The sequence below is a fragment of the Idiotropiscis lumnitzeri genome, chromosome 2, assembly GCF_059441095.1.
Source record: "Idiotropiscis lumnitzeri isolate Australia: NSW breed Sydney's pygmy pipehorse chromosome 2, RoL_Ilum_1.0, whole genome shotgun sequence".
In the NCBI taxonomy this organism is placed as follows: Eukaryota; Metazoa; Chordata; class Actinopteri; order Syngnathiformes; family Syngnathidae; genus Idiotropiscis; species Idiotropiscis lumnitzeri.
Genome location: NC_142392.1, coordinates 25478044 through 25498738, shown reverse-complemented (window position 1 = coordinate 25498738; position 20695 = coordinate 25478044). Strand labels below are relative to the sequence as shown.

Here is a 20695-nt window from a genome sequence, read left to right as displayed (position 1 = left end):
ATTTGAGCATGCAACTTTTTAGGTGGATGTGATAACTTCTCATCCTCTGCTGCAGTTATATACATTTGATTTGATTAATTTAGCTTTGAAAAAGGCATGTTGTACGAGTGATCATCACGTTCCACAATTTTGAGGTCCTTTTGTGTGTGAAGTTGGCTTGTTCTTCCGATGATTGCATGGCTGTTCTACAGGTACTCCGGCTTCCCTCCAAATTCCCAAAAGTTCCCTAATTAAGGTCCGTTGAAGTTTCTAAATAATAATTAAAAATAATAATTGGGGAAAAAAGATGTCCCAAGACTCACAACACTTTTTTTAAGACCCAGAGTTGCCCATCAAGGGTCGAATGGTTAATTGCTGTTGATATGTAGTGTTCATACATCCTAAATTGTGAAAAAAATATTTGCTCTGTTACGAGAGTTTTTCCATTTGCCATTCCATTTGCATCCAAAGGCTGTTCGTGAACAGATATCCTAACGTTGCCTTTCTGTCAGGTAAATTGATGTTTGTAAGAATTTGTGATTGCTAATAAAATTTGTTCTATTTCAGTGTAACATATTGCATTTTTTAAACACATGACACCACCTGCTGTCCAAAGCAAGGAGTGACAATTATGTCATCATCTTTAACAGGCAAGTTTCTAAAATCTCAATTAGGATAATACAATACTACTTTATTTAAATAGCGCATTCCACAACAGCTGTCTGCAGAAATATTTAACATGCAGTTAGGTTCAGAAATTGTGGCTGAAGTCAGTGACCAAGACAGAAAGTGTATGTCATATTTTAATTTGAATGTAAAAGAAAATATGGATACCATACTCGCATGATTGGTGATAGGAAGGAAAAATAGTTTCACCAACAATGAATCTTTATGGCCAATGAAAACGTAATGCTTGGGAATTACAGAATTGCGGTGATGGCCTCTTTGAGGTACAAATACATGTTCACAGCCTGATATGGATCTCTTGGTAGAGTCATATCAGACTGGGCCATTAACACAGCACACAATACAAATGCATCCGGATCACAAGGCATGGTCTTACGAAAAACACACTGGTTTTTGCACAGTTGAACTTTGTCAGGTATCGCTCGCCGGTCGGCGAGGAGGAGGTGGACCCAGAAAGCGAGGAAGCAGGGGAAAGGGTAACTTAAAGGGAATTTATGAACTGAATCAAACAACGAGGACAAACAACGTGGCGTGGACAAACTAAACGTGACTAAATAGAACGAAAGAAGACAAGTGACGAGGATCGTGACAAAACACAAGGGACCGTGGGCATGAGCATGGGGCATGAGCATGGGGCAAGAGCATGGAGCAGGAGCGGGGGCATGAGCGAGAAGGAGGGTGGTCGTGAAGTCCATAAAATGGCGTAGCAGGAGAAATGTTCCGACGCAGAGCTGTCGGCCAGGGGTGGATAAATAGTCCGCTAATTAGGGGGAGCAGATGGGAATCAGGTGCGTGATGGTTGACAGGGAACAGGTGCGTGGCTGGTGGAGACGGAGTGCTGAGGGGAAACGCCCCTTCTCAGCTGACAAACATAAACAACGTGCACATGGCAGGGAGGTGACAAAAACAATAACAAAAAACACAGACATGCCCGACACGGGTCATGACAAACTTGTTCATTGTCAACAGGGGAAAGGAAGTCCCTTGTCCCATAAAGTTCAGGTAAAGCATACATCACGTTGGGCCGACCACTGGGGACATTTATGTTCTTTGAGGGCCGAATGAGATGGGAGTTCCAAACTTGGGCAGTCTCATCCAATTCATCCTGTTGAAAATAATATGCAGATAGATGTAGGAAAAGCTACACAGTCAAATCAATTTTAAAGAGCAAGAAATTACAGCATAAAGCCCCTTTTCTCTCCTTATTTGCCACTCACTCGCACCTTCATCCCACCTTTTCTCCATCTCTGTTTACCTTGGTCATTTCATATTCACTGTGTGAAACCCACCACACACACACGTACCACCATCTTCTTTCCCCTATCCATCCTTTTTTATTTCCTATCCTTGTTATTTCCATTAACACACTCTCATATGCACAAATACACGTTTAATAAATTACTATATTGGAATGTAGTAACTCACCTGAATAAGTCCCATGCAACAAAATTGCAGGAGGCTTTTGTCCAGAAATCCAGCATCAAAGAAGCCATTGTCTCTAAGGTCTGTGAAGAGTGATAACCAGAACTCCATACACTGGCTGCGAAGAAACCCCCACCAATATTCAATTCTTTGATTGGCGGTACTGGCTCCATCCAAGTAGCTGTCAAGGGTGCTTCCTGGTGGTATGGGGACAAGGAAACGCTGGAAGCCTTTGACATGGCCATTTTCAGTTCCAAGATCACCTCTAACGATTCGAGGACAACCCCCTAAACGCTGCACAACTCCCATGTAGTAACCTCCAATCAACTTTGGGTCACTACTTGTTGTGTAGGCATTGAGCCACATTATTTTCCTTGAAAAGCCATCAATAGCCCCATTGATGCAAATTCCAAATGGCTTCACTTTATCATAGGAATCCAGGTGCCAAATAAAGTTCGGCCCTTTAGAGAAGTAGCTTCGTCGTCTCAGACGTCTTGCCTGCCTTCAGGACACTCCACTCGGGTCCAACTCTTTCAGCACCAGACGAACATCCTCTTTCCTGACTTGAAGTCCATGTTCTCTGCATTTACTGTACATCCATCGGTACCCGTGTAACTGTCCGGAGTGCTGCAATTGACCTCTAATAAAGTCAACCAGGACTGCCAAGTCAGTGAACGTTTTACGACGAAATAATCCTTTTTTGTTTAGCACTCGCTTCAGATGTCTTTCACTTATTTGAAAACCGTGCTTAATATCCAGAACTGATTTTATTTCTTTGTATTTCAAGCCAATTTCAAAGTAAAATTCAATTAAACTCGCCCACGGGTGAACACACGCCATCTTTGCTGCGTTTGTTTACACGGAAGATGACCCGGAAGTACATAAACGCGCATTAAAAAAAAAAAACATTCACTCGAAGAAAAAACTAAACAATGCGAGGGAACGCAAAGATTTTGCGAGGGAACGCAAAGTTTTTTTTTTTCTCTTCCGTGTCCCCTAAGGGGCTCCGTATTCTAGTGATTAGTTTAGACTAAACAGACTTTCATTGTATTTTAATTTCTTGTCTCCTGGTGATTCTTGAGTCAAGCTAATAAAAGCAGAGCAGATCAGGGAGGAGGAGGAGAGAGGAAGGAGTCACGCGGAGCTGCCTGCTCGCTTCTGCTTTGTCCCACTCTTTCCCCCGCCGGCTGGTGAAAACGAACGCCATGTCTGGTTCCTCCTGGCCTCTCAGCCATCTTTTTATTTCGGCTGTTACCTTTAGTAAGTTATTTCAGTAAGCTCTCCCAAAAGGCGTCAGAGCATTTAAACCTGACAAAACGACAACTGAAAAGCATAATGTTCACAAATGTTGTTCCAGGCAAAGGCAATTTTATTTATAATGTTTGATGTAAACACAAAAAAACTCATCATCACTCAGACACAATGGTTCTTCTGGCACTGATCACATTGGCTTAGTGTCAATAAAAGAGCTTTGCAAAATTAAATTTACATTATATTCAAAATCACATTTACATCTTACCACAAAGAGTCAGTTCCTTCAGTTTTTTGTTTTATTTTTTTTAAGCTTCAAGGATCGCTGCTATTCTCACCAGCACAATTGTGTCTCTCAGCACTATGTTTAGTGGAGAATTTTTTAGCACAAATGCTGCAACTGAATGGCTTGTCTCCACTGTGTGTTCTTGTGTGGCTTCGTAAATGCGACTTTTGAGAGAAACTCTTGGCACAAACTGAGCAGGAAAAAGGGTTTTCACCAGTGTGTGCTCTTGAGTGCACTGTTAATTGTGACTTTCGAGAGAAACTTTTTCCGCAAATTGAGCAGGAAAAAGGTTTTTCACCACTGTGTGTTATTGTGTGGCTTGTTAAATTTGCCTTTAGAGAGAAACTCTTGCCACAGACTGAGCAGGAAAAAGGATTTTCTCCAGTGTGTGTTCTTGCGTGACTTGTTAAATTTGACTTAAAAAAGAAGCTTTTGCCACAAACTGAGCAGGAAAAAGGTTTTTCACCACTGTGTGTTCTTCTATGTTTTTTTAAAGTTGACTTTTCAAAGAAGCTTCTGCCACAAACTGAGCAGGAAAAAGGTTTTTCACCACTGTGTGTTCTTGCGTGACTTGTTAAATTTGACTTAAAAAAGAAGCTTTTGCCACAAACCGAGCAAGCAAAAGGTTTTTCACCACTGTGTGTTCTGGAGTGCCTTACTAAAGTAGACTTTCGAGAGAAACTTTTTCCGCAAACTGAGCAGGAAAAGGGTTTTTCTCCAGTGTGTGTTCTTGTGTGTTCTGTTAAACGCGCCTTATGAGAGAGACTCATGCCACAAACTGAGCAGGAAAAAGGGTTTTCTCCTGTGTGTGTTCTTGTGTGCCTTTTTAACGAATTTCATGCCACAAACTGAGCAGGGAAAAGGGTTTTCTCCAGTGTGTGTTCTTGTGTGCCTTGTTTAAACTTGACTTTACAGAAAAGCTTTTGCCACAAACTGAGCAGGAAAAAAGTTTTTCACCACTGTGTGTTCTTGTGTGTCTTGTGAAACTTGACTTTTGAGAGAAACACTTGCCACAAAATGAGCATGAAAAAGGTTTTTCTCCAGTGTGTGTTCTTATGTGGCTTGTTAAATGCGACTTTTGAGAGCAACACTTGCCACAAACTGAGCAGGAATAAGGTTTTTCACCACTATGTGTTCTTATGTGCAGTTTTAAAGAGAATTTTGAAGTTAATGATTTCCCACAGTGAGAACATACCCAACTGTCAGTGTGACATGCCCTTTCACCTTTGGCTTGCCCATCATCATCAGGAGAGTGTGATAATGTGTCCTCATTATGTGCTTCTGTTGTCACGTGATGACTTGAACTGCTGCTTGTAGGCTCCGCCCCTCTGTTGTCCTCACTCTCATCCTTGTTTTCATCTTCAGTCTTTATAGGGACAACATTCAGTGGTGACTTGTTGATCTCCTCCTCCTCCTTTTTGATGTGAGTCAAGTCTGGCTCCTCTTTCACGGAACGGAGATTGTATTCACTGACGTCTGCAGGACACAATAAGACAAATTTGGTTTGGTCAAGTCAAAGCTCAGGCGGCGACTTTGTCTTATATTGTTTCTACCGTGCTACCTTGGCTTGTGCCCGCCGCATACGGAGCAATGCGTGCGACCCCGATTTGGACCGGACTATGGGGGCATTTCACAAAATTACGTCCTACGATGTAAACCTCCCTTTCACAGCACAACAGTGATAAACGAGCATTTAAAACGGAAGCACGTTGCGGCCGATGCCCGATTTAATTCCGGACATAGTCACAGATGTTTCTGGAAGCGAACTGAAGTTAGCACACAAAGGCTATTGTGTGGGTGTGATGGAACACCTGTTGTGGGACCCCAACATATTGATGCAGACCACTGGGGGCCAAATCAACATTATGTCATTGCTAGAATAGAAATCCTTCAAGTGAAATATGTTTACAAGTATGTCTTTTTGCATTTAGAGATAGAACTAAATGTTCCTGGGCTTGTTGATAGAAAAGGGGGTTGTGATGTTCTCGCTTTTTAAGCCCATTGTAAGACAAAGATGCAGATGCATTCCTTGCAGCATGCGCTTGTTCACTGATGAGATCCGAGTAACCCTGGATGGATGCATTAAATGAATTTTAAATGTTTGGATGGGGTGAAACTACGCACATTAAGACTAAACAGTGCAGATCCACCGGAGGTTTATTGACTCTCACCCGACCGACCAAGACAGAACAAAGTTCCTCAATAAATAAGACCAATACGTACTTGATTTTTTTAAAAACGTAATAATTTGTGTTTTATTCACAAACATTGATCAACCTCCATTGATCTTATTGCCGCAGTTTGCACAGTTTTTAGAGTCAGGTCGAATCATTCCATAAGGAATTGCTTGAACAAGATATGTCAGAGAAGTCATTTTCAAAAACGAGACAAGCCTGCACAAATGAATCACCCAGCCAAGATTGTCTTTGTCACTTGCGAGGAGCAGTCCGCCAAAGAGAAAAGCTTTCCCACTCCTGTGCGGCGTTTTATTGAAGCACAGCAAAGCAATTTGTATATGCAAACTCAAAGAATGGAAAAACATGAACACTTTGACTTTATCACACCCGTCCTCACTCTTCCTGTTGTTCGAACGGTTTCAGCTTACAAGACATGTTTGGGTCACACTTCTGTTCAATGCGAGCTAAACGGTTTCCTGTCAAACACGGTTCAAGACGTGCATCTGTTTTTGTGGCTTCCTGCTAAACTGCCAGCATGGACACAACTCTGTTACCACTGAACTCACGTTTTCCTGTTTAAGAGGTCCATGTTTTTGTGACCTTTTATTAACCTGTAAGCATATTTTTGAAACATGACATGACAAACTTAATTTCTTTAACAACATATAAAAACTGGAAAATGTGAAATGTTAAATAATCAGTTCAAATTTTAAACTAGGAAAAAAACACGGAGTTTACCCCCCACTTTTGGTTATTCTTTGGCATCCATTTTCTGCACTGATTTCATTTGGCATAAACAAATGTTCAGCAAACTGGCAAGTAAAAGGCAATATTAAAAAATAAAACGTTAATAACCTTGAACGATTTCCCCAAACTTAATGTTGTGATGCATATTTTTAACGATAGAAAGTTGTTCTTTACAAAGCAAATGAGAGTAAGACGTGTACAAACCTGCTTTGAGTGGCACAACACGAGGCTGCTTCCAATCTTCGCCCAGCAGTTGAAGATGTTGCTCGTTCTCTTCTTTTATTCCGCAAAGTTCCACTTTGTACTTGGGTGTCGTTCTCGCACACATTTTCAAACGTCAATCTCAACAAATCCGCACTTGATCTCTGCTTGGCGATGAGTCATGTGCCTCTTTTCGTTAGCAGCTAGCTAGCTAACAAGCAGCTAAGCTAACAAGCTAAGCTAACTACGCCGAAAAGCATCAACCCGCAAAGATTAGGTTATCGGGACACAAAGACTTAATGAATTATGTCGTAGTCCTTTAGAGTAGCACTGGACATCCTGTGAGAAATTTACAGTGAGTTCCACATAAATCAGAAGAATTTAGCGGTGGGTGTTTTTGTTCCGGTGTGGACAGGTCGGTGGATGTGGTCGAGGTCCTTCGGAAGCTACGCGCTTGTTTATGACGTCATTCTTTAAGCGCGTATTTTTCAAATATATTTATAATAATATGTATATTTCTTTGCCTCTGTGTTTTGTTTTTACCCCTGGCTGTTATATTTTAATATATATTTTATATAACATTTTAATCGGTCAACAAAATAACTAAATAAACGCCACATTGGCGAGTCAGCTCCATGTCACTTCCGCCTAAGCCCAGAGAAGCCGCCGCTGCTCCAGCAGTGGGACGTTTACGTTTCTCCTACCGAACTTGCAACAATGCTGTGGTTCACTCGGGCTGCAAGATTGTATGAATATAATTTCTGCATATACTAGCAGTGCTTCTCAATTATATCACGCCCACCCCTACCAAGAAGAAAAAGATTCGCGCCCCCCACCACCATTTTTTTTCTGTCTTTGTAGATTGATATTAGATTGTCAATAAAATATCCCTGAACTAAGCTAAATTGATAAGAAATATAATTTTGAGAACTATTATAGTGAGGATCTCGAAACTCAGTACTCTGTTGTGCAAATATTGATGAGATGACAAATATTTGTCATGTTATTGTTGGAGTTGGGTCACCGTGGAAATGAGAAGTAGTTAGTAAATCAAGAGCATGAACGAGATCAGAGAGCGGTCGTGACAGTCCGTAACGGAGCAATGCACCGCCAATGAGTTGTCGGAGTGAGGTGTTCAAATAGTCCAGTAATTAGGGGAGCAGATGGACATCAGGTGTGTGAGGGTAACGGGGAACAGGTGCGTGGCTGGTGGGGAACGAGTGCTGGAGGGAACGCCCCACTCAGCTGACTAAATAAACAGAATGAGCACTTGGCAGGAAGGTGAAGAAAATAAGAATAAAAACACTGACATGACCGACAAGGGTTATGACAGCAGTATTTTTTATCATTGCAGCATTTCATTAATTTTCTCTCTGTACCATAGACAGACATTCGGAGTGTTTCCTTACACTTGTAAATGTTGTGGGATGTAAGTGTGTATATACACATGGGGATTTGTGTATTTACGTATATACTGTGTATATTCGCATAGGTTTGCTTTTTCTGAATGTCTGCTGCTAATGTCATACATTAACGGCCACATTGCACCACCGCCTCTGTGTGATCTATATCTTTGCTGTCGTAACACTGCAAATTTACCCATTGTGGGACTATTGAAGGACATCTTTATCTTTATCTTTAAAAACCTTGTGTTGGTGCTTGCTAAATAATTTTCCATAAGATTAAGATTGAACAAAATGGTGAAACAAAAATTTAAAAAGTAAATACTGTAACGATTAAACATTGAATACTCAATTAATCCTAAAGCAGTTCAATGAATCTTGAAATTAATAGTGAATTATTGTAGTTTAATGAATACTGAAACGAATAATGAAATATTAAAGTACTTAAAGAAATACCTAAATCATTTTCGAACACAATAACAGTTAAGTAATAAAACAGTGACATATTTTCATTTAAAATTCGCAACCACATCGCAACCTGTTGAAAAACCCTGCAAAGGTGCAAATATGTTGACATAAAGTATCACTTTATCATGTCAACTGTTAATAATAGGGAAATACATTTGGAATACTATCCAACCAACAACATGGTGGCAGATGTGAAAACAAAACCAGCAACAAAAGTAAAATTCAATACATCTCTCAAGTTCATATTTGGGAACTAAAATATTTGTTCACGTGCAGACGGTTCAAAACGGACGTTTTTCCAATGTTTAGAAGAAGATAACAATGATTTGCATCGCAATTGGCGACATCTGTCGGTGAGTTGGTGACAGTGCGCCACACAGCCAGCAGCCAATCATATCACAGCGGGGTGTGTCCTGTTTTTCCGCCTTCGTGACGAACAGGAAATCCTTTCTGTGCGACTTTGAAAAACGATGCCATCTTTCTTTCATCTCGTCGAACAAAGAGAAGCACACGAGTTATCGCCAAGCAGAGATCAAGTGCGGATTTGTTGAGATTGGCGTTTGAAAATGAGTGCAGGAATGACACCCAAGTACAAAATGGAACTTTGTGGAATAAAAGAAGAGAACGAAGCAGGTTTGTACACGTTTTACTCTCATTTGCTTTGTAAAGAACGACTTTCTATCGTTAGAAATATGCATCACAACATTAAGTTGTTTGAAATAGAATAGAAATAGAAATCCCTTTATTGTCATTGTACTCAAGTGTGCAACGAGATTAGAGGGCTCCCCTCTCCAGTGCAATACAACAATAATACAGACAAATATATAAATTAGATAAATAAAGAAGGCAGTGCAATGGAATTCAGTACTGAATAGGGCATATAGAAACACATCACAATGCTGTTTTGCGAGGTTAGGGTGGTCTCGTGTGTGTGTGAGAGTTCAGTATGGAGATGGCTCTCGGAAAGAAACTGTTTCTCAGTCTATTGGTCCTTGATTTGATGCATCTGTAGCGCCTGCCAGAGGGCAACAGGTCGAACAGGTGTGAGTTTGGGTGGGTATTGTCATTGACGATGTTGAGAGCCCTTCTGAGGCACCGGGCGGTGTAGATGTCCGACAGTGGGGGGAGAGGGCAGCCAATAATCCTTTGCGCTGTTTTGACTGTCCTCTGGAGCCTCACTCTGTCCGCCTCAGTGCAGCCGCTGTACCAGGTGGAGACACAGTACGTCAGCAGGCTCTCGATGGACGAGTGGTAGAAGGCCAGCAGCAGCTTCCTGTCCAGGTTGAATTTCCTGAGGACTCTCAGGAAGTGCAGACGTTGGCGGACCTTCTTTACCACTGCTGTGGTGTTGTGACTCCAAGAAAGGTCATCGGAGATCTGTACTCCCAGGAACTTGAACGTGTGGACCCTCTCCACACACACGCCTTCGATGCAGAGGGGGGGCGGCAGCGTCTTGTTCCTCCTGAAGTCGACGACAATCTCCTTTGTTTTAGCAGAGTTAAGGTGCAGTCTGTTGTCCTTGCACCAAGTTGTCAGTCTCTTTACCTCCTCTCTGTAGGCTGTCTCGTCACCTTTCGAGATCAGACCGACCACTGTCGTGTCGTCAGCAAACTTGACGATGGTGTTGTTGCCGTGGGCCGGGCTGCAGTCGTAGGTGTAGAGGGCGTACAGGAGAGGGCTCAGCACGCATCCTTGGGGGGAACCGGTGCTCAGCATGAGGGTGGAGGACGTGTAGGGGCCGAGCAACACAGTCTGGGGTCTGTTGGTCAGAAAGTCCTTAATCCAGATGCGTGTGAGGGCAGGGAGGCCGAGAGTGTCCAGTTTGGCGACGAGGATGTCTGGGATGATCGTGTTGAATGCCGAGCTGTAGTCCACAAAGAGCATCCTTGCATAGCTCTGCTGTCGTTCCAGGTGGCCCAGCACAACATGCAGAGCAGTGTCGATGGCGTCCTCAGTGGATCTGTTAGCCCGGTATGCAAACTGGTAGGGGTCCAGAGTGGGAGGAAGGCAGTCCCTGATGTGCTGGAGAACCAGCCTCTCGAAGCACTTCATAATGACTGGTGTGAGAGCAACAGGACGGTAGTCATTCAGGTGGACGGCTGGTGACTTTTTGGGGACAGGAATAATGGTGGAAGTTTTCAAGCAGGAGGGGATGACTGCCTGAGCCAGGGAGCGGTTGAAGATCCTGCAGAAAACATGTGACAGTTGGTGGGCACATGCTCTGAGGACCTTGCCTGGTATTCCGTCGGGTCCAGTAGCTTTCCTGGGGTTGACCGCCAGGAGCGCGCGCCTCACATCGTGTTCCTCTACGATGAGTGGGGGGGAGTTGGAGCTTGAAGTGCGGGGGTGTGACGGTTGGGGCGAGTCAAAGCGAGCGAAGAAGCAGTTAAGCTCCTCTGCCAGCGATGCACTCGGGTCTACAGAGGTCGTGCTGCTGCCACGGAAGTTGGTGATGCTCCGTAGACCCTGCCACACCTCCCGTGGCCTGTTACTGGCAAGGTGGGCCTCCAGCCTCCCCTTGTAGGTTGCCTTGGCTAGCTTGATGCCTTTGCTCAGGTCAGCACGAGCCACCCTGTACTGGGCTTTGTCGCCTGACCTGAAGGCAGCGTCACGGGCCTTGAGGAGAGAGCGAACCCTGCTGGACATCCAGGGCTTCGCATTTGGAAAGGTCCGTATAGTCTTATGTTGGGACACAGTTTCCATGCAGAACTTGATGTAGTCCAGTACACAATGCGTGTAGACATCAAGGTCCTGATGATCAAAGAGGTCCCAGTTTGTGTCATGAAAGCAGTCCTGTAATTCACTCATGGCGTCGTCACGCCAGGTTTTCACAGTCTTTGTGGTAGGCCTGAATCTGCGCCTGAGAGGGGTGTACGCAGGTGCGAGCTGCAAGGACAGGTGGTCTGACTGGCCGAGAGGGGCGAGTGGGAGGGCTCTGTATGCGTGCTTGATGTTCGAGTACACATGGTCGAGAGTGTTGTCTCCCCTCGTTGGGCACTTGACATGCTGGTGAAACTCTGGGAGTACAGTCTTTAAATTGGCCTTATTAAAGTCTCCCGCTACTACGTGAACGCCATCAGGGTGGGCCCGCTGATGTTTATTGATGACGCACGCGAGTAGCGAGAGCGCCGTGCTAGTGCTAGCGTCGGGAGGGATGTAAACAGCTGTGACAATCACTACCGTTAGCTCCCTCGGGAGAAAATAAGGCCGGCATTTAACGGACATGAACTCGATGTCGGGGGAAGAGTGCTTCTCGACGATCGTGCTATCGCCGCACCAGTTCTCATGCACGTAAACACAGAGCCCCCCGCCCCTCCTCTTACCGGTGTCCCTCGTCCGATCCGCGCGATGTAGCGAGCGCCCGGCCAGCTGGATGCTAGCGTCGGGGACGTCTGCGTGCAGCCAGGTTTCCGTGACGACGATCACACTGCTATCGCGCACATAGCGGTTTCCCAGGATTTGTAATCCCAGGTCGTCGATTTTGTGGACCACGGATCTGGCGTTGGTGAGGTGCAGACTCGGTAGTGGTTGCCTATGGGGCTGCCGTCGCAGCCGTTGCAAGACACCGGACCTGCAGCCTCGCTTCTGCTTCCTCTCTCTGCGTCGCCTGCGCCGCCTCCCGGCCCCGATGACCAGCCATGGTGAGCCGGGCAGCCTCGCCAGTTCGTTCGGAATTTTGCGATCATAGCAAAATTCCTCTGTGATGGTTATTTCGCATCGATATCCAATGTTCACGATGTCTTGGCGGGTATATCGATGTTGGAATGGGGAAATCGTTCAAGATTATTGCCGTTTTATTTTTAATTATTGCCTTTTACTTGCCGGGTTGCTGAACATTTGTTTATGCCAAATGAAATCAGTGCAGAAATTAAATGCCAAAGAATAACCATTAGCGGGGGTAAACTCCGTGTTTTTTTCTCAGTTTAAAATATGAACTGATTATTTAATATTTTACTTATTCCGGTTTTTAAATGTTTTAATATAAATTAAGTTTGTCATGTCATCAGGTTTCAAAACTATGCTGACAGATGAAGTGTATGTTTATATCCACTGTTGGAGTTGAGCCACCGAGAAAATGAGAAACATTTCGTAAATGAATCTTCAAAGCCAAACTTACTCCAATGCGTGTTCGTTTTTTGTACTCAAGAAGAAAAGGGTCAAATAAAGACTCAACAACAACTGATTAGAGTTCCGATATTTTAGTTTCTTTGATTTCTGGAGTTAAGGAAATAGTACAAATACAGATATCTGGGCGGCTTTTTCTTAATCTGACGAGAAACCGTACTCAGACGAGTCCAATCGAAAAATGTTGCGCTGATCTCAGCCCAGCCTCACATTTTCTAGGTTTCCTATGTCAAGGGTCATGTAGGTTGAATCGGTCGTCCTTGCTCCCTCCCCCGGTCCACGTTCCACGTCCAAGGCTGACCTTCTCAGGCAGGCGGCAGTCTCTCCGTCTCTCCTTCCCCTGTAATCTCGTCAGTGTACAGATTGTGTGGTGTATGTTTTCCCAGATCAAATTATGTTTTTGGTGTTCTTGATCGCGCCCCTGTGACGTCCTCCCCGGCCCAACTTGATATGTTTGTATCTTCTATGGCCTATGTGGAGAATGTGTTTTATTGTATTTGTCCATGAAGTACTATCTGGGGTGTCATCAGTTTGACCTGAGCAGACTGAATTTGTTTGTTCTGAATGAGAGTGTGGGTCATGAAAATACTATGTGTGTAATTTTGAGGTTTTACATTTAAACGAAGTCATATAAATGCATCAGTAAACACCATGACTACAATCCCAGTCAATCTTATCGATGCACTGTACTTCTACTTTCATTTGATAAATGCTTTTTGTTTAATCAATGTTGGCAGAGTGGTACTACGCAGCAGTAGTTTCGCGTCCAACTATTTTCAGGATCAGCAAACCAGAATTTCTGTATTGACAGAGGAATAACTGCACACAACCTGTCTCGTCTGACAGTGTGGAAGAAGTGATTTTATTCTGAGGCTACAAAGGATAAAAGGGATGAAAGGGGCGGCACATCATAAGCATGCATGTGACAAAGTAATACATCATAAACATACGTAACAAAGTAAGGACGTTGAGAGCACATCTTTAACAATCAATGTCGAACATATTCAGTAAATATGAACCTGCTAAATTAAATAATTGACCTTCGGTCCTGTAAGTGTTTAAAATAATGCCAGCAATCGTAATACAAACCTTCCATATTCATGTCTGGTGTGGCCATTCCCTATAAGAAGGGAAGGCCGGAGAGAGGGGACACCTTTCCCTTTTTTCTTTTTGGGGAGACTTCTTTTGACATCAGCATGTGACGAGGATAAAATCTCTTTCTAACCAAAATGGCTGTGTCAGAGAATTTTTTTCCATCACCAATTCTGCCATGCTCGGCGACCTGTCCGGAGGGAAGCTGAGCCAGACCCACACATCAACAACAAAATATACCACATTTTTGGCATTTTGCTCCATTGAGGGTCTCAAGGGTGCTGGGGCGCAGGCGTTCAACAGCCGGCCGGCTGAACTTTAGGTGAGATGCTTTTACTCACAATGGGTGTTGTGCGCCTGTGTCCAAGCGGTCGGGGCTTTTGGGGTCGTTTAAGAGAGCTTGTGCGTGTGGGTCTGCTGGCTGATTGGTCATGGAAAATGTACCTGTGTTAGTTTCAATTATTGTTTAAACAAGAGGCCTCTATAATGATTGATTAAGACATAAAAAGATGTCAAAGTACCGCACTACGAAAGAACATTAGAAAAAGTATAAAAAAAATAAATTAAAAAAATGATGATAGGAACTAAGTAAATGGGGACTAGTGCGGGAGAAATGTGCAGAAGATAAAGAAAAGAAAGGTCTAGTGGTTAAAGAGATGAGAAATAAGAAGTTTAAAACTATAGCTATAGACAACAGTCGTGAATAAGCTCAGTTTGAGCACAGACCCTGGCCAGGGTGTAAATTTTAGCAGGAAAATTATGATCTGAAAATAGAAATAATGAAGAGAAGCGCGCTTCCACGAATCATATTGGACACTTTGTGGCATGGAACACAGTAAGGATCGAGGTGTACCGTTGTGTGGAGGGCCCGACGGTTTTGCTGGTACGTAGCAATAGTAATGCATTAAGTCTGGGCCGGTTCGACTCCGCTGTTCAGATACGTACACTGTGATTACTCGTGTTCTGGTAAAGGCCACGCAAAATCAAAAACCTGGCTACCATCTACTGTGGGACCAAGAAGTCAGGCAGCCCCCACGCAGGAGATAAGGGGTGATAGTTATCAACCAGTGCCAGTCCCTCCTTTGTAGGAAGAAATGCCCCTTCTAAAACCCAAATGTTATTGCATTAATATTCCGTTTTATCAGTTCAACTAACGCGTGTGCATCTTAGTGTGCATTGAAAGATGCAGCATAAAAAATGTTTAAAAATGTGGATAAGAACTAAAGCAAAATTAGAATGAGAAAGATAATTGGCTACATAATCATTGGGGTGAAATTAATCTTCATTGCAAAAAGGGGTAATTTAAATAGAGAAATCTAAGATCATAAAAGGATGAATGCATGTTCCATGGAATCTGATTTGTCAACACGGAAAAGCCCTGAGTGATGAAAACGTTAACATATGGTTAAGGAACAGGTCTCTTTGATGGCAAAAGTCTGACTACGGTAAACAATTGATAATTAGACCTCAATGATTGTGCAGTTGAAAAAGTTCATATCTTGACTGTGAAAAGCTAAAGTGAGAAACTAGGATTAACTATTTGGCAAACACTAGAACGTATTCAGTCTCGAGGAAGACTGAATGCAGTAAAATTGCAATAAGAAGAACAATAAACCAGCCCAGAGTGTTACAGTGTCCTGGAAACAAAAGTTTGGGATTGCCCCTGAGGGTGAAATTCCTCTCTGAACTCCTCCTTTGTGCCCCCGGCAGCAACTCATGAAACAGGGATACTGGTAAGAGATACAATTTTGTTGAAACAGAACATGCAAGGTTAAAGGTCATGCAAAACGAAAAAAAAAAAAAACATCTAATGTTCCATACTTCAGTTTTGCGACCGATGTACTACGGTAATTCAATTAATGGAACGACATTTTGAGATGGAAATGACAGGAATATGATGAATTATCATGTTATGAGGGGACTTTTGATATACAGTAAATTGATATAAATTAAATTAGAAATTTTTAGTCTGCGGATAATCCACTTCAAAGAATACTGACTCATAGGTTGAGGAAAACGGGGTTATATTAGTTAGTTAAAAAAGAAGAGCTAAATTATAATTGACGTGTTCATGGGGATTGAATATGAATCATAAACACAAGACAAAACCAATTGGCATTGGCATTTGTAAAATATGATGAGGGATTAAGTTGGTGAGCTCTTATGGGAGACGGGGCGAGACGCGAATGGATTGAAGCTTCCGCCAGTGACCCGTCCAATAGTGTCACCACCACTCAGCTGTGCCGGGTGGCCGTCCTCGAGGGCGTGCGCCTCCCAGTTACTGACATCAAGCGAAACAGTCCGTCAATGAGAAACTGCTAATCAGTATGAGTAGAACCCCCGTTTTTGCAAGAAAATATTGTATTGGATGTAGAAAAAGAATTGTTACACTTGCAGGTTCAGGGGGCCAAGAGTGCTAATTCACCGGGAAAGGAAAAAAGAATATGTGGGGGGCGGGGAGATTAAATAAAACCGGGGAGAAGCAGCTAATGCAGCAGCCGACGCATGCAGCTCCCATTGCGTCTGCTCTTTCCGTTTCCGCTGCTCCTTGGCCAGGTTCTGGTGACGCAGTGCCACAGCAGGATTGTTGTCCGCACCGGCCGGTCAACAAGGTCACGTAACAGAAGTAGGGGTGGTTATAGACATGGGTTGTGAGTGGGACGTGCTCTTGCTGTGGGATGTGGTGTCACTGGGTGATGAGCGGTCCAAACCGAGCCACTTCCTGAAATGTGCCATCCTGTGGTCCAGCGCCATGCTTGACACAAAGAGCTCCTTTAGCACGGGGGCGCCACCGCTACCCCCTCCTCCGACAACGCTTCTATGGCTTCCAAACGCACAGTTGACGCCTCAACCCGATTGGGACCACATTCCACGATAGGGGTGCCCGCGGAGCCTCAGCATTCAAGGACCGGCAAGTCTTGGCATTCCGGTGACGATTGATGGACAACAGTTTTTGATGGTGGAACAAGATATTCCACGCTTTGCAAGTTCCTTCTGCATATCCCAGTGAGCAAAAACACTGTCACCCTTGTGGGACTCTTGACATTGGCCGAGTCACTGCCATGGTCCGAACCTGCACTGAAACAAACACTGGAATTTGAGTGGGACTGAATTTCCAGAAGGGACTGAATTTGACTGTGCACATCCGCCGGGGGAAGCATATGTTGTCCTCCGTTCCAGTCGACTGGGCAGCTCTGAGACCAGGGTCTCCATCCTCCCGCGGGTGGTACGTCCTGTTCCTGCTCTGGTCTGCGCGGTGTAGCCGCCTCCACCCTTTCAAACCACCAATTGGTCCTTTGCATTGAACACTGAGTTATGATGATTTGGTTTGTCAGGATGCATTCACCCAATTTCGAGGGTCAGAAGTGCGTCTTGCATTAGGATTATGTATTTGTGATGTCTACCGGTGCTGCCTTGCATGTGTGCCTTGCCCCAGAGCAGAGGAAACGGTATGAATTGTCTCTGTTCGCGGAGCCACAAATCACATTAACTATCGGTGCGCATCATCATACTCAAGATTTAGGCCCATTGGTGAAGAGGGTTGGCAGAGTTAATTTCAGATGTAGAATACCCCATGTCACTAGCAGGGTGTGGTGTTTCAGCACCCATGACGAATTCCTCTGTTATGGAACATTTTCCGAATTTCTCGACACTATGGTAGACAGTGAATGGGTCACTCTGAAGCAAAAGCTCTGTTTGCGTCTCTGTCAGAGGGCTTGTGGACCCGGGGTCTGACTGATGTTGTGCTCTGCTCCACAGCTTCTCCAATTTGTTTTTGCTATATCTGCGAATGTTTTTATATTATTGTGAATGAAATTAAGTTTGTCATGTCATCATGTTTCAAAACTATGCTTACGGGTTAATCGGTCACAAAAACATGGACCTCTTAAACAGGAAAACGTGAGTTCAGTGGTAACAGAGTTGTGTCTATGCTGGCAGTTTAGCAGGAAGCCACAAAAACAGATGCACGCCTTGAACCGTGTTTGACAGGAAACCGTTTAGCTCGCATTTAACAGAAGTGTGACCCAAACATGTCTTGTAAGCTGAAACCGTTCGAACAACAGGAAGCGTGTGGACGGGTGTGATGAAGTCAAAGTGTTCATGTTTTTCCATTCTTTATGAGTTTTCATATACAAATTGCTTTGCTGTGCTTCAATAAAACGCTGCACAGAAGCGGGAACGCTTTTCTCTTAGGCGGACTGCTCCTCGCAAGTGACAAAGACAATCTTGGCTAGGTGATTCATTTGTGCAGACTTGTCTCGTTTTTTACAATAACTTCTCTGACATATCATGTTCAAGCAATTCCTTATGGAATGATTCAACCTAACTCTACAAAATGTGCACACTGCGGCAAAATGATCAATGGCGGTTGATGAATTTTAGTGGATAAAACACAAAGGATTAAGTTTTTTTTGTAAATCAAGTACGTATTGGTCTTATTTATGAAATTTTTACTGGCTCGATCAATGAACCTCGGGTGGCCCTGCACTGTTTTGTGCACATGTGCATAGTTTCACCTCATCCAAACATTTAAAATACATTTAATGCATCCATCCAGGGTTGCACGGTTCTCATCAGTGATCAAGCGCATACTGCAAGGAATGCATCTGCATCTTTGGCTTGCTATGGGCTTAAAAAGGGAAAACGTCACAACCCCCTTCTCTACCTACAAGTACAGGAACATTTAGTTCCTGGTAATAAAGTTCGTGTGGCCCAGGTGGTTTGCATCACCCCCACAACTCAAAGTTCCTGGTAATTTTTGCAAATGACAATGATGACAGAACAGTGGGAGGTCTTGTGTTACTTTGTTACTCATTACTGACACCCTATGGCTGTTAAGCATCATTGCAGTTACAAAATAATTCAGTGAACTCATAATATTTTGGTGTGTATCTTTGTCAAATTTGAATACATATTGGATAACTTTAAAATATACAGTCATTATTCAAATATGTCAACATGAAAGTCAGAGTGAAAGTGTTGTTGCTTAATGCTTATGTGTAAGAACTTTTACTCTTCAAACGTAATTTTGTTTTAAAATTTATTTCAAAACAGAAATTTTATAAAAATAAAAAGGGTAACGTCTGAACTTACTCGCAGGATAAATGTCATTTTGGGTAAAAAAAAACCCAAACGTAAATCATACAATAAATAGCGACGCTGATTCCAGGGCCCCTTTAATTCTTTTAGGGATCCAGATTATAATGGAAGCAAAAAGTACCCACGATGAAACTATCTATAAATGCAAAATGAAATACTTGAAAACATATTTCACTTGAAGGATTCCTATTTTATCGATGACATTATGTTGTGATGGCCCCCAGTGGCCCCATCAATATGTTAGGGTCCCACAACAGGTGTTCCATCAGACGCACACAATAGCCTGTGTGTGCTAACTTCAGCTCGCTTCCAGAAACGTCTGTGACTTTGTCCGGAATGAAATCGGGCATCAGCCGCAAGGTGCTTCCTTTTTAAATGCTCGTTTATCACTGTTGTGCTGCTAAAAGGAGGTTTACATCGTAGGATGTCTGTGACCATGTCAGGAATGAAATCGGGCATCAAAAGGGAGGTTTACATCGTACTACGTAATTTTGTGAAATACCCCCATGGTCCGGTCCAAGTTGGGGTCGCACGCATTGCTCCGTGTGCGGCAGGCACAAGTCAAGGTAGCACGGTAGGAACAATATAAGAAAAAGTCGCCACATGAGTTTTGACTTGACCAAACCAAATTTGTCATTTTGTGTCCTGCAGACGTCAGTGAAAACTATCTCCGTTTTGTGAAAGAGGAGCCAGACTTGACTCACATCAAAAAGGAGGAGGAGGAGGAGATCAACAAGTCACCACTGAACTTTGTCCCTAGAAAGACTGAAGATGAAAACAAGGATGAGAGTGAGGACAAGAGAGGGGCGGAGCCTACAAGCAGCAGTTCAAGTCATCACGTGAAAACAGAAGGTGATGAAGACCACTGGGGGCCATCACAAGCACATCATGAGGACACATTATCAGACGCTCATGACAATGATGATGATAATGGGCAAGCTAAAGGTGAAAGGGCATGTCACACTGACTCATTAACTTCAAAGTTGTCTTTAAAAGGGCACAAAAAAACACACAGTGGAGAAAAACCATTTTCTTGCTCGATTTGTGGCAAAAGCTTCCTGCATCAGTCAACGTTCACAATCCACACAAGAACACACAGTGGAGAGACATCTTTTTCCTGCTCAGTTTGTGGCAAAAGCTTTTCTTTTAAGTCAAATTTAAAAACACATACACGATTACACACTGGAGAAAAACCTTTTTCATGCTCAGTTTGTGGCAAAAGCTTCTCTCGAAAGTCTCATTTAGTAAGGCACACAAGAATGCACAGTGGAGAAAAACCTTTTTCCTGCTCAGTTTGTGGCAAGAGTTTCTCTGACAAGTTTAATTTAACAAACCACACAAGAACACACAGTGGTGAAAAACCTTTTTCTTGCTCGGTTTGTGGCAAAAGTTTCTCTAAAAAGTCACATTTAACAACGCACACAAGAATACACAGTGGAGAAAAACCTTTTTCCTGCTCAGTTTGTGGCAAAAGTTTCCCTAAAAAGTCACATTTAACAACGCACACAAGAACACACAGTGGAGAAAAACCTTTTTCCTGCTCAGTTTGTGGAAACTGCTTCTCTCAAAAGGCACATTTAACAGAACATACAAGAACACACAGTGGTGAAAAACCATTTTCCTGCTCAGTTTGTGGCAAAAGCTTCTCTGTAAAGTCAATTTTAACAGATCACACAAGAACACACACTGGAGAAAAACATTTTTCCTGCTCAGTTTGTGCCAAGAGTTTCTCTCAAAAGTCCTATTTACGAAACCAC

At 43.3% G+C, this 20695-nt stretch overlaps 1 pseudogene; it reads right to left on the bottom strand.

Annotated features, from left to right (window-relative positions):
* Positions 1-899: 899 nt before the first annotated feature.
* On the bottom strand, positions 900-2983 carry LOC148342090 (uncharacterized; annotated as a pseudogene).
* Between the last annotated feature and the right edge of the window lie 17712 nt (positions 2984-20695).